The sequence below is a fragment of the Triticum aestivum genome, chromosome 2A, assembly GCF_018294505.1.
Source record: "Triticum aestivum cultivar Chinese Spring chromosome 2A, IWGSC CS RefSeq v2.1, whole genome shotgun sequence".
In the NCBI taxonomy this organism is placed as follows: Eukaryota; Viridiplantae; Streptophyta; class Magnoliopsida; order Poales; family Poaceae; genus Triticum; species Triticum aestivum.
In genome coordinates, this window is record NC_057797.1 from 29906181 (window position 1) to 29919889 (window position 13709).

The 13709-nt window shown below is 45.1% G+C and overlaps 1 long non-coding RNA gene across 1 annotated transcript; it reads left to right on the forward strand.

The window, feature by feature from the left end:
* Positions 1 to 7996: 7996 nt before the first annotated feature.
* On the forward strand, positions 7997 to 13377 carry LOC123187180 (uncharacterized). The gene is made up of 3 exons (XR_006493856.1): positions 7997 to 12037; positions 12615 to 12698; positions 12879 to 13377. It is a non-coding gene; the product is annotated as an uncharacterized lncRNA (long non-coding RNA).
* Positions 13378 to 13709: the final 332 nt, after the last annotated feature.

Consider the following 13709-nt stretch of genomic DNA (forward strand, 5'->3'; position numbering starts at 1 on the left):
CTCTTGGGAGCCTGAAACATGACATCGAATATGTCGGTACTGATTGCGCAACGGACTTAATCAGAATTTCTTTGCCTGCAGTAGCAAGGGTTTTCTCAATCCATCCCTGCACGCGCTTCCACACCCTATCTTTCAAATATCCAAAAACACCATTTTTCTGTCTCCCAACATCTGCGGGTAAACCCAAGTATTTCTCATTGAGAGATTATTTCTTAACTTGGAGTATTTGCTTTATCACCAATCTCCTATCCTCTCGGCACCCTTTTCCAAAATAAATGGAGGACTTAGCCAAATTGACCCTTTGTCCCGATGCATCACAATATCTCCTTACCGAGTTCTGCACCCAATTTGCTCCATCTACCGTGGCCTTCATAAACAGGATACTATCGTCTGCAAAAAGAAGATGATTAACAAGAGATGCATCCGGTGCCACTTTTATTCCGGCTGAAACTACTTCATCTCGTTTCAGCAAGCATGAGAGCCCCTCTGCAGCTAGTAAGAATAAGTATGGTGATATAGGATCTCCTTGCCTAATCCCCCGTGAGGGTTTAAATTCCTTTGATGCTCCTCCATTAAACAAGATAGAATAGGTTACAGATGTAACACCATTCATCACAAGCTGAACAAAGCGTGGGGCCAAACCAATTTTTCTCATGATGGCATCAAGATACCGCCACTCTACTCGATCATACGCCTTCATCATATCTAGCTTCAGTGCACAATGGGAATTTAACTTGCTCCTTTTTGTTTTCATGAAATGAAGACATTCATAAGCACAAATAATGTTATCCGTGATAAGACGACCAGGGACAAATGCTGACTGTTCCTCGGAGACAATATCCGGCAAAATTTTCTTCAACCTGTTAGCTAGTACCTTGGACACAATTTTGTATATCACATTGCACAAGCTAATCGGTCGATATTGTGAGAGAGATGTTGGGTTTGATACCTTGGGGATAAGAACAATGAACGTCTTGTTGATCTCTATCGGATTATCATCTCCATTTAACATACGCAGCACTATCTTGGTCACTTCTGGACCACAAATATGCCAATTCTTCTGGAAAAAATGGGCGGGAAACCCATCTGGCCCCGGGGCCTTTGTAGGAAACATCTGAAAGAGCGCCTCTTTTATTTCCTTCTCCGTATAAGTAGCAAGCAAAATCTGATTCATATCAGGTGTTACACGACAAGGAACATGTGATAAAACCTCCTCTATCCCTATAGTACCTTCAGACTTGAACAGAGTTTCGTAAAATTCAGTGGCCATTGCTTCTAACTGCACCGGGTCCTCACACATTGACCCATCTGCTCTTTGAAGCTTTTCAATTCTGTTTTTCTTCCTCCGGGAGTTTGCTTTATGCTGAAAGAATTTTGTGTTTCGATCTCCCTCTTGGAGCCACTGAATCCGAGCACGCTGACGCCACATAATTTCTTCGCGGTAGTTTAGTTCAGCTATTCTTTCTTGGAGTTTCAGTTCGGAATGTGAAGGGCCCAGCCTCCCCTCAGTGGATCGAAGTGACTCCAATTCTTTGCGTAGCCTGCGAAGTTCAGCTCGCACCGAACCAAAAGAGCTCTTGCTCCAGGAGCAAAGCGTACTTGCCATTTGCTTGAGCTTTTTCACCAAATCAACAGTATTTGAACATACATTACTTGCCCATGCGCTGTCAACTACAGCCTCAAAACCATCATGTCGTTCCCACATCACTTCATATCGGAACGGCCTATCTAATGCAACTCGCCCATTAGATGCTTCCGGGTCATTCATTAGTAAAACCGGGGAGTGATCAGACCGGGAGGCCACAAGATGTCTAACCTTTGCCATAGGAAATAATGTGCACCAGTCTGTGGAGGCCAAGGCCCTGTCAAGTCTAACACGACAGTACTGTCCTCCTTGAACCTTACGCTCAAATGTCCAATCCAATCCCACAAACCCCATGTCGGCCAACCCACAGGTATCAACAACATCCCGGAATGCCTGAATTTGCCCCATATCTCTGTCATTCGGCCCCATCTGTTCTTCCCGACGCAAGACTTCATTGAAGTCACCAATATTAACCCAAGGCATATCCGAGTCAGCTTTAAGGAATCGCATCATATTCCAGGTAAGATGTCGGAGGCTTCTGTTCGCTTCTCCATACCAGCAGGTAAGCCGCCAAGGATCATTGCCCACCTCTTTTACTGTCATGTCTATATGATACTTCGAATAGTTTCTTAACGTCAGATCGACCGAATTTTTCCAATAGATACACAGGCCACCACTGCGGCCTGAACTACCAACTCCAAAAGCGTTATCAAACCCTAGCGTACTTGCCAAACCTTCCACACGGTACTTTGCTATCTGCGTCTCCACAACACAAAGCACTGTCGGCGCACACTCCCGCGCGATGTCGCGCAACTCATGAACTGTCGCGGGGTCGCCTAACCCACGACAATTCCAGCAGAGGGTATTCATTGAGCCCGGCGGTCCTCCCCATGAGAGGCCGCCAATTTTTCCAAATTACTTGCCTTAGCATTCTTCGCTGGAGACGACCCCAGCCTTCCTTTCTTCCTATCCCTTGGCGGGACATATGGAGGCGGAAGTGGTGGGACAGCAGCAGCAGTTTGAGCATCCACTGCAGCCTCCCTTCTTCGCGCATCAGACCCAAAGCGACATGGATTCCTCCCATGGTCTCGGCCTCTTCCGCTCCTGAACCCTCCTCTTCCTCCCGACAATGGAGGCATGCTTGGCAATGACTTATGCCAAACACCCGAGGAGCCAATATCAAAGCACCACATAGATAAAAACCTCCGATGCGATCTAACACCACTGTCGGCTCCGTCGCCGCCAAAGCCCCAAGGCCGGGCGGACGGACCAGCCGTTCCCTTCTTCAGCCCCAAGGATGGTACTAGGATACCGACGCGGATCATGTGCCGGACAGGTACGAGAAAACTCAACGGCGGCAGCGCCGCCGGAGTACTGAAAACCCTAGTCGCCATGGCGACGGGTAGATTCCGTGCAGGATACCTACGTGATACTTGGAAATTGATGGTATGTGGTTTCTCTTCTTGCCTACAAAAGCCCAAGCGGCCCAATTGTTCTTTAAGGAATGCCAAATATTATAAGCTACAGGCCAACACAGCATTAGGCCTGATTGATGGTAGTATATTGCAAGTACAGCTAGCCACTTATATTAATGAGCAGAGTTAGTACACTTATATTAGTAGCCACCTAATATTAATGAGCAGAGGTAGCCACCTAAATTGACGTATACTTCAGAAGGAAACAATGAAAAGGAAAGCTAGCCACTTATATTGCAAGTTTCACTAAAAAAAATTATATTGCAAGTGCACTACCTCTGCTCATTAATATAAGATGTTTTGGCAGTTCAAATTAAACTGAAATGCCATAGCATCTTATATTACTGAACAGAGGGTGTACTTGATTTTGTTCCAAAAACAGAACTTACTTCATAGGGCGGTAGTTGGTAGAACCCTAAAGTTCAAACCAGAATTTTGAGCACATGGTTACGTGCAGAGTCTATGTTCTCCATATTTGTACCTACTTAAAAAATTGTTAATATTTACAAGGATGTTCATCTTGGTAGTAACTACCAAATTGTAATTTTTTATTTAAAAAATATGATCATACGCCATGAAGATAGCCGCGTCTCATGAACATGCCAAATTTCATTTGAGCTTATTGTCACAACGGTTGCATGCTTGAAGATACCCTAAGTCCGAAGAGTGTGCACTATTTGGTAAGAATTTGTATCACACAGAATAGTGCATCCGAATGTACATTTCCTTCTGAAGTATGTACCTTGATTCTTTCTTTTGCGCATAAGTATGCACCTTCATTCTGTGGTATGGTAATTGTGAAATGTAGCTTCTCGTCGCAGACATTGTTCCGCTTCCAGAAAATTTTACCTGTATATTCAGAGAAGTCAAAATTTTCTTCTGGATGAGCTCGCATCTTCACGAAGATTTTCTCCAGAGTCAATTAATTTTGTGCCGGTGATGGCGAGCTACAGTAATGGAGTTTGGTGCCATCAAGCTCAATTGTTGTGGCAGATAATTACCACTGACTATGTCCTCAAACTGCAGATTGGTTGAAACAATCGTCGCAACTTGTAGAACTAGCTAGTGATGGTTCACTCAAAACAGAGGAAGTGTACTTGCCAAAAGGAAAAACCGAGCTCTCACGAAGAACAGGAGAAACAAAGGAAGAGTGTTTCTTGCAGTCCTTTCATTCACTAGAAACTGCCTTTTCTCTTTTGCTTAATCAGCTCCGCGTAGAAACTGCATTTCCTGCTAGAGATACAGGGAACCCGCTGGACATCATCGGTGATTCGGGGACTTGCTTCTTCACCAGCTTTAGTCTCAGAGCGTACATGAATATTATCGCCAACCCCTGCTGCATCAGGTTTGCTGTACATGAATAGTAGTACCATGGAGGATGAAACAACCCCTGCTGCTTCTTTGAATCTTCTTCGTTTCTACTATCTCAAGTATTTGTGGTTTATCTCTACAGTCTGGAAGCAAATTAGTACTTGGCCGGACGATGCATGAGCATTATCCATGAACCTATTTGTGCAGTGAAAAGTGGACATAAAACAAGGGCGTGATCTTTTTTTCTTTTCTTTTTTTGCATCGAACAGGGGCGTGATCTGATGGGCTTAAAGATGGAGCGGGGTCTATTCCTCTATTATATTATTATTATGTGGTCGATACGGATTTGTGATCACAGAAACGTAATCGGATCACTGGGCACTTGTTCTTAATTGTGCTTTTTCTAGAAGAAGATCAGTTTATGGTGGAAATACTGTAGCGGACGGAAAAAGTCTGGAAATGATGACGAGAGGAAGAACCTGGTTTGCTATCTCTCTCTAGGAATCCTATTTGGCGCATACATAACACCCCCCCCCCCCTAACCGGTTTTTCCTTTTTTTGTGTGTTTTTTCTTGCTTTTTTTTATTATCATACTTTCTTTCTTTATTCATTTTCCTTTTTCTATTTTTATGTTTGTTTTTCCTTTTATTTTTAGTTATGATATTATTTTATTTATTTATTTTTGAAATCATGAACATTATTCTGAAATTGTGAACATTTTCAAATTCGTGAATATATTTAACATCATCATTATTTTGAATTCGCGAATATATTACAAAATTCCAGGACATCTTTTAAACTTGTGAACCTTTTTCAATTGGTGAATGTTTTTCTAAATCAATGAACAGTTCTTGAAATTGGGGAAAAAATGATAATTCATGAACATTTTTAAGTTTTGATGAACATTTTTAGAATTCATAATTTTTTGAATGAGAGAATACTTTTGAGTCGATGATTCATTTAATTAATGAACTGTTTTCAAATTTTGTGAACAGTTTGTCAAAATTCATGTATTTTTTCTGAAACATCTTTTTTCAAGTTCATGAACATTTTCTTAGTACACTGATATATTTTTAAAATCATGAACATGTTTTCATTTCTCGGATATTATTTTCAAAATTGTGAACAGTTTTTTAATCCGCTAAGATTTTTCTTGAGCAATTTTTCAATATTAACATTTTATTAACACTTGGAATTTTTTAATCTCAATTTATTTAAAGAAGAAAAAAAATTAAAAAGCAAAAAAACGAAACGAAGAAAACAGGACGTCCAGCACATGAGCCGGATCGAAAGGACGCACGGGGGAAGGGGGTCGGCCTTGTCTTGTTTGCCAGCGCCTAGCGCTCCAAATAGGAGGTCCGAGAAGGATGAACGGCTTGGCGGCCGGCTAGGGTGGTAGGGCGGCGGCGATGAGGGGGAAGCAGAAGAAGAGAGAGAATGGAGGATGGGGATGCGGGGTCCAGCCAGGGTTTTGGGTGGGGTTAGGGACATCACGGATCGATGTGGCATGACGTTGGATGGCAAACTATGTCCCAAGAACTCGGTCTGGATGCTTGTGGGAGGTTTGAGGATCTGTGGTAAAGATGTCATTAGTGTCAAACGCTGCTTATTCCTGCCACCCATGTCCCTCGTGGGGTTGTCGTTCGAGGTTGAGGGCAGGCCCTAGTAGGTCGCCACAAAGAGCATCTCCTTTATGCCTTCAAATTCCTCCAGCGTCGTGGCCTTATTATTCTAACAAAATTGAAGGCTTGCAAAAACAAAAGAACAGACTAAAGACCGGAATCAATTCCTTGGCATGAATACGTGGTGATCATATGATTGTTTGCAATAACCATGGTCAGATTTTCACTGGAAATCAGTATTTCACGCTCTTAGTTACAAGTTAATAGAGCAGTAGTTTTGCGTACAACTGGTCTTTCCCTCTAAATACATCACCAGAGCTGTGGGAGTTCGAACTCCGCATGATGTAGGCAGTCACTGCTCAGTCATCGAAAGAGTCGATTGTGCGCTTCAGTTCAGAGAGATTGCAAGGAACCAAAACTCCAAAGTACCTTGTTGAAGATGCATCGATAGAATTGGACTTGCGCACCCATCCTTTCCATAAAGTATCACGGTACCTCAAAAATCCTCTATTCAGTATTCATCTAATATCTCATTTCTCACATGTATAGCTACACTATATAAACCTTTCAACCATATACTCATCTCGGGAATGCAATACTAGTTAATCATTTGGACGGGCCTCTTAGCCATAATTGAGTTATCCTCTCAAGATCAAACCCTTTTATAAGGGCATCAACACCCTCTTCACCCCATCCATGTGAAATCTATCACAATCATCTTGTTTTCTAAAGTACCAATGTTATATTGATGAAGGCACATCAGAAAACAGGTCATGACTATGTTGAGACACTCAAAATGTAAATGGTAACTGCATGTCTGAAATCTAGTTTTGCAAAGTTTGCAAAGCTTGCCAAAGTAGTATGTTTGATGTACTAAATTACCAGTACAACACAACGCCTCTGCCTCCGATGGTTAGAGATCTCAAGTTGCATCTTCACTTCTTCAGTAGTATGCAGTACAAGGAACTCGTACCGACGCAAAAGTGACATTATAATGGTATAAGAAAGAGAGGCTTGTAGTTGAGAGAGACCCCATGTTGTCCTGCAGCTTCAAGTCCAAATCTGTTATTGTTTGGTAGAAACAAAAAAAGTCGGCCACGTCGCCACTAGCAACAGATGGTTGATCACGGTACACCTTGGAGTTGCAGCTTTTCCAAATGACCCGTAGCACGGTGAACGCCGACATAGATGGAAGGCCAGGAGAGGGCAAACCGGAGGCTAGGGATGCACGCAGATGCGCCTGCGCCGTCCGCGTCTGTCCTCATGACTGAAAACCTGCTAATCTTCCTTGCTTTTGATAATCGTGCTGGTGTTAATTTTACTTTTGCGGATCAACACGGACTGGACGCTGTCCGCTTGCATCCCTACCAGAAGGTGAGGGATCGCAGAGAACCTCAACCGCCCGAAAGGGACTGCAAGCTCCAAGACAGCATGCTTGTGTACGCAGTTGAACATGAGGGGCTCTGGAGTCTCTACCGCCCCACGGAAGGCAGAAGACACACTGGGAATGATATGGCGGTGATGAAAAAAAGGTAAGTGTCACACGTGTGGCATGAAGCACTCCGGTCTTGACATTTTTAACAACTAAAGTTGCCATCCGAAAATAGAGAACAAACCCAAGGAAAAAACTGAAACTTACCATCCGAAAAGGTAGTTGTCATGCTTAACAACTAAAGTTGCCATCCTCACGTCACTAAATTTACCATCAAAACGTTTGGAGTTGCCATGTGTTCGTGTCACATGTGTGACACTTATCAGGGCCAAAAAAAGAACATGCATCCGAGAGCGTGGATGCGCCAAATAGCGAGGACGATGTCGACCACACTGTCACGACTGACATGACGGCCATGAACACGCCGCTGGAGGGACCCAGCGGTCAGTTGCTGCTAGAAGCATCCGAGGCATGAGTGGCGTGCGTGGGTGTCAGGGGTGCCTACCTGGCTATATCGTGTGGGGTGAGAGCGTGGTGTTGGCATGGGTTATAAAGGAACCCAACACCGAACACGTGGGGCATGGAAAAACTATCTGCAAACTGATATAGAGAGAAGCTGCTCTTCCTCTACCTGGCATCCTACCTACCCCTCCTTTCCCTTCCTTCTTCTCCGGCGAGATCTAGATTGGGCACGTTACAAGTGGTATAAGAGGTCAGGCGACCTGGAGACGGCCTACCCCCGACCCCGCTACGCCACCAAGCAGGCTCTGAAGACGGCGGCCATGGAGGAGCAGCTCGCCGCGCTCATCAAGTCTGTCAACGAAGGACGGGCCGCCAACGACGCTTGGTTGGATGCGATCCAGACCTCCCTCGAGCTCTGGCGCCCGGCGGTGACGAACCTTCAGAATCAAGTCGACGAGCTCCGCACGCAGGTGGGGCGCATCGCCCTCCACCCCGCCCTGGCAGATCCGACGAGGACTGCGGTGGATCTCACCGGAACCGCGCCTGATCCGGGACGATCGGGTGTGGACCAGGTGGTGGGCACCGCGGCGGCAATCTCACCAAGGGCTGACTCGAGACACCAAGGGCCAAGTGGCCACCGTGACATCGCCGAAACCGGGGGCCTGGCACACGGGGTGGTCACCACCCTAGCGCCGCCTCCGGCCAACGGTACGTTCCCACCCAGGCATCCATCCCCTTCCTTCTGTATGGCTGATCTGAGTGGGAGGGAGAACCACTACGAGTCCTTTCATCAGAGTTCGCATGTGTATTGGTCACTGCCCAAGCTTGATTTTCCTCAATTTGATGGGGATAATCCACAATTCTGGAAAATGAAATGTGAAAAATACTTCGACGTCTATGCTGTCCAACCAGAGTTATGGGTTAGAGTAGCTACCTTGCATTTTAATGGCAACGCTGCTAGATGGTTACAATTACATGAAGCTAAGAGTCAACGGTTCACTTGGGGAGAGTTGTGTGAGGCTCTCTACACCAAATTTGGGAGAGAGCAATACCAGTCTCATATTAGACAGTTCAATACCCTTCGTCAGAGTGGGTCAGTTGGTGATTACATGAATAGGTTTGATGAACTTATCATAACATTTTAGCTCATAATTCGGGGTTTGATTCTGTCTACTTTACAACCCAGTTTTTGGAAGGGCTTAAACCTGAAATCCGAGCAAGTGTTATGTTGCACCAACCCCATGACTTGGACTCTGCGTTTTCCTTGGCATCTATGCAGGAGGAGCTGCTGGAGGCGCTACCTCCCCGCGAATACCGCCGCCAAGACCAGCGTGGTGTGACTCCTCGTCTGCTCTTGGCGATGGGTGCACCAGCGCGTCAAATGTTGCCGGGGCCGTCGGTGGGAACGGAGGACCGACGCGGCCTGGACGCGGCGCGAGCTCCAGAGCGCCGGGATCGAGACCAAGATTGCGGCGACGACCGCGTGGCGGCTTTGCGCAACTACCGCCGAGCCCGTGGGTTATGCTTCAAGTGCGGCGAGCGGTGGGGGCAAGGCCAACAATGTGGCCCTACCGTCCAGCTTCACGTGGTCGAGGAGTTGTTGGACCTGCTTCAGACCAATCCAATGGAGCCAGTGGGTCTCCAGCATGACTCGGATGATGAAGTCTTGATGTCCATCTATAAACTGGCAACCACAGGATAGACGACTCCGCGCACTGTCAGATTGGTCGGGCGCATTGGTGATCATGAAGTACTGATCCTGGTCGACTCAGGGAGTTCCCACAGTTTCATTAGTGAGTCTGTCGCATCTAAAATTCAGCATCAAGTTCAGTGAACAACACCAACAGTCAAGATCGCTGACGGAGGGGCTCTCCAGTGTTCAGGTTATGTCCCAAACTGCCGATGGGCATCTCAAGGGCACAAATTCACGACAGACCTCCGAGTACTGTCACTGGGCTGTTATGACATGGTGGTCGGCATGGACTGGCTTCGGCAGTGCGGGCCAATGTGGGTTGACTGGACAACGAAGACTTTGAAATTTATGCATGAAGGGCAGCAGGTTTCTCTTGTGGGAGTGTAGGCTCAACTCGATTCCTTACAGCAAATTTCTTTGGACCCGTTGTGCGCCTTGGAAGCATCAAATGCAGTGGCTCACATCGTGGCCCTAACGCTATCCCCATCTGGCGCGACGATTACGGAGATACCGCCTGAGACTCAGCAAGTTTTGGACCAGTTTCAAAGCGTGTTTGACGAACCGATGACACTTCCACCGCACAGAGATTGGGATCATTTGATTCCCCTGATTCCGGGGGTTAAGCCTGTTAATGTGCGTCCATACAGATACACGCCTAAGCAGAAAAACGAGATTGAAGCTCAAGTTAAGGAACTGCTTAAGTCAGGACTGATTGTGGAGAGTCTCAGCCCCTTTTCCTCGCCTATTCTATTAGTGAAGAAGAAAGATCAGACATGGCGACTATTCGTGGATTATAGGCACCTCAACGCCGTGACCTTGAAGACTAACTACCCCTGCCAGTGATCGACGAGTTACTTGACGAGTTGGCCGGCTCATGCTGGTTCTCAAAGCTTGACTTGCGTGCCGGATACCACCAAATTTGTCTTAAGGAGGAGGATGAGGCAAAAACTGCCTTCAAAACGCATCAGGGACATTACCAGTTCAGAGTGATGCCATACGGAGTCACGGGAGGTCCTACGACGTTCCAAGGTGGCATGAACACAGTCTTGTCGCCGCTGTTACGCCATGGTGTTCTTGTGTTTATGCACGACATTTTGATGCATTCCAAAGACCTTGTGGGGCATAGAGAATTGCTGCGACAAGTGTTGCAGTTGTTGTCTGAGAATGAACTCAAGGTCAAGCTTTCCAAATGCACATTTGCTCAGCCTCAGATTGATTACTTGGGTCATTGCATCAGTGCGCAAGGAGTGGCCACGGACCAAAAAAAGGTTGCAGCTGTCAGAGACTGGCCAACACCTTCACCAGTACGTGAGTTGAGGGGCTTCTTGGGGTTAGCCGGGTACTACCGGAAGTTCGTCAGAAACTTTGGGGTTATCAGTCGACCACTCACTGATCTACTGAAAAAGAACACACTCTTTGTCTGGACACCCACAACGGATGCAACTTTCTCCTCTCTGAAACAAGCCTTGATTGAAGCGCCCGTGCTCACCTTACGGGACTTCGAGAAGGTATTCGTGGTGGAAACGGATGCTAGTGCCACCGGTGTGCGAGTCGTCCTTATGCAAGACCATCATCCCTTGGCATATCTCAGTAAGCCGCTCTGCTCCAAGAATTTGGGATTATCAGCTTATGAGAAGGAATGCTTATCAGATTCAGAAAACCCACTGATTCCTATGTGTTTGTAAGTTTGCACGACGGTGGCTGGATCATTGTCCTATTACCCCGTTTGTTCTCTGAATCTTCTTCGTTTCTATCTCAGTGCAAATCACCTGGCAGGAAGATCCATGAGCATATCTGACAGCCTGTGTTGGTTCGTGCAGTGACAAGTGGGAAGAAAAATTAGGGACGTGATTTGATTGATGGGATTAAAGATGGATTCGCATCCCACATTTTCTCTGTTATTTTATACTAATGTGGCCGGTATGTATTTGTGAGCACACTTGGCACAGAAACTTAACTGGTGGATAGAGAGAACATCTGTCTGACCTCCTGTGTTTTTTATTTTTATGCGGGGGAAAGAGAGATATAGTATTGATTAATCATCAGGAATATGGTTACAGTCAGCACGGAAAAGCCTTTGGAATAGAATCGAATCCGTGGACCTGAATGCAGTCAGCTGCGATTGTGCTTTTCCAATCTGCTACAGAAGTAAACATGTGAAAAATGATGAGAAGAGGATTACCATGACTTGGTAGACCATGATTTGTGTATGCGGGATAGAATTTTCATCCTAGTCATGCAAGGAACAATGTCCAACAGTACGTATTAGACGGGTCCTTGTTGGATGCAAGCACTCTTAAAGATCTGTGCAAAGCACTTCTATATCTACATATTCTTGTCCCATCTCTTCAGTGTTCTTCTAACACCTCATCTAAATTATGTGGGTGACTCCTCTCGATCGTATACTCATCTCATCGCGCGGTCTGGATATAATTTATTCACTTGAACAGGTCTCAGGTAAAAGATCCTTTTATACTAGCAGCAACAAAGTTCCACACCATTCATCCTTATGGAATGCTATTCTCATGTCCTGCATGACAACGATGTTAAATTGATCAAGGTAGCCGCATCATATGAACATGCCAAATTGCAGTTGAGATATTTATCATAACAGTTGCATGCTTGAAGACATTCTAAATTTTTTAGATAATGAGATGAAGTTATATTAGTGTGAATTATATGGTTAGTACGAAGTACTGCAGTGCCGCAACTCTACAATAGTATGCATCTAAACGAACATTCCTATCTGTATTAGGCAGTAGGCACACATTTATCGTCTCAACGAGGCCAGCCAATCCGGTTGGGCCTACATTTAATTTTCAGTAATTGCTTAGCTAGTCCTTGTTTTGTGGGAATAAAATGCATAGAACCACCACAATATTGGTGTCATTAGCAAAAAAAACATCACTTTACAAAATGTGGCAAAAGTCACTGCACGGGAAATTTGACAGTGGCAAAAAACACTGACGTATATGCTAAGTATTTTGCTGACATCACTAATTGGTCGACCGCATGCACCTCGTTGGCCAAGCAGCACGGGGCGGGAGCTAGGAGTCAAGTGTGGAGTATGACGCAGGGCCTCTCAAGTCTCGAACAAAACATGACGACGACAGTTAACGTGCGTACGTTTTTTTATCACCCGGGTATACTTGAAAGTTGAAACTATATAAATGCAAAAGCGAACTGTTTCTTTCTTCACTTGATCAGCACCGTGAGGAAACTGCATTTACTACACCTCTTGTTGTTCAAAGTTTCGTCAACAGATTCAAAAACCCCACTGATCCGTATGTGTCTGTAGGTTTGCACGATGGTGGCTGGATCATTGCTTGTATTACCCCGTGCGTTGGCTGAATCTTCTTCGTTTCTATCTCCGTGCGAATTGGTTGGCAGGATGATCCATGAGCATATCTGAAGTGATATCATATCAGGTAGCTTCTATCTGTTCGTGCAGTGACAAGTGGACAGAAAAATTAGGGACGTGATCTGATTGATGGGCTTGAAGAGATGGATTCGTATCCTGCCTTTTGTGTGTTATTTTATATTATGTGGCCGGTATGGATTTGTAGCACACTTGGCATAGAAACGTAACTGTAGAGAGCAGGAATTAGAACATATGTCTTCTTTTCTTTGCAGGGAAAAGGGAGATATATTGATTAATCATCAGGAATATGATTACAGCCAACAGCGACAATCTGATATGTTTTGGAATAGAACGGAACTAGAAGCATACGCGCGCCTTGGTGTGCCGTTCTACTTTTCTACCATTTGTTTGTTTGATTGTTAATTCACGAATAGATTTCTTGCTGCTCTATTTGCGGGTCGGGCTTATTGTTCATTTCGTGGGCCTTGTGTTTTGGCTTGCATAATTTTGGGGTGATAACACCCTTTATTGCATTGCAGGATATGTCGAGAGTCTAAGACATACGATCATTTACTTGGTAGGATATTACTCAGTTTTTTTACAACCATTGTTCTTCACAAAAATGATATGTTAGTAGTACTGCCAAAAACATATCCAAAGTAGTGGTTGGCATCACACATGTCCTGAACCTACAGGGTTAAATCATAGTACTGGATGGACATGATAATATTCATCCGCAAAACTAATTCAAAATTATGATATAGCCAA